The following is a 1,196-nucleotide window of genomic DNA, read 5'->3' on the forward strand; positions in this document are numbered from 1 at the left end:
GTGAACTATGACTCATCCTTTCTGGGGCGTGCGGGCTCCCGCTCCGTGCGAACTTGGCCAGCTCGGTCCTGCGGGATGGATCCCCAGTCGGTTGTGCAGGTTTGTGTCCGTGCTGCAGCGCTGTTCGGTCCAAGCCCCGTTTGCATTACATGTTCAACTTGAGCTCTGTTCCAGGCAGTGCGTTACTGATACCTACGGTAATTGTGCCTGCTGGCCTGCGTGCAAGAGCTGGTGTTTGTTTTGGCGTACTCGGTGTTAGCCTGAACGCCCTTGAACCTGATGTCACCTTCCCTGTGCGGCCACTGCAGGCTCTGTGGGCTAGAGGTGAGTGGATGGGCAGGTGACGCAGGCCATCTCGTTGGAGAGAGGTGTGAAGGACGTGCAGCCACAAGAGCTTTACTTCACATATTCTTAGGGCTTTTTTAATATGCTCAGCCCATTCATAAACTAGTTCATCAGGCAGCGCGCGCATTGAAGTACCACCCAGTTATCTCCTCAATGAGTTGTGAGTAACAAATTAAACAAACCTTACCCTGCTTGCAGCTGCAAAACTACTACACTGGTAACCTGTGTTCCTGTAAGCATGTCTTAACATAACCCTCTTCCAGTTCCCATCATCTCTCTGGTACCAAAGCTCGTCTTGCGATCCACAAGCACGTACTGTTGTGCCTGTGGGACAGGGCTGGGCCACTAGCTGTAGTATACCAGTAGCTGCTCTTGGCCATTGAGTGCAATGGATGAGTGTCTCCACTTGGTATTTTTGCTCTAGTGCCTTTCTTTTAGCAATAACAAAGTTTACTTGAATTTTGTCCAACAGTGTAACAGTCTGACATACTGCACAGATCTCGTATGCGTGCACTTCCTTGTGCATACCCATGTGTATTTACTCTTTGAAGCACATCTGAATGCTCTTAAAGGTGACAGCATCAGAGTAAAGTGTGTTTGCCACATGCTGCTCTCAGAAGCAGTTGTTTCTCAGCCAGAGTCCAAGTGAGTTTTCACTGGTCCTTCCCATGACACTCATATGTAGCTATGTGACTCCCATTGCTATTTGCACAATTTCTCCTTTAGGAACAGAAATCTGTTAGGAGAATTAGGAGAAATTGTTTATTTATATTTTAGTTATTGAATTTGCACAAAGCGCAATAACTGAGGTATTTCTCCTAAAGGGGAAATTGTGCAAATTCACAAGTGTG

General features: G+C 47.4%; 1 protein-coding gene across 1 annotated transcript in view; it reads left to right on the forward strand.

Annotated features, from left to right (window-relative positions):
- Positions 1–1,196, forward strand: part of DDAH1 (dimethylarginine dimethylaminohydrolase 1) — a 66,939-nt gene that overhangs the window by 7,167 nt on the left and 58,576 nt on the right. The gene's annotated exons all lie outside the window — the stretch shown is intronic.

This window comes from Pygoscelis adeliae, unplaced genomic scaffold, assembly GCF_000699105.1.
Source record: "Pygoscelis adeliae isolate BGI_AS28 unplaced genomic scaffold, ASM69910v1 Scaffold10, whole genome shotgun sequence".
In the NCBI taxonomy this organism is placed as follows: Eukaryota; Metazoa; Chordata; class Aves; order Sphenisciformes; family Spheniscidae; genus Pygoscelis; species Pygoscelis adeliae.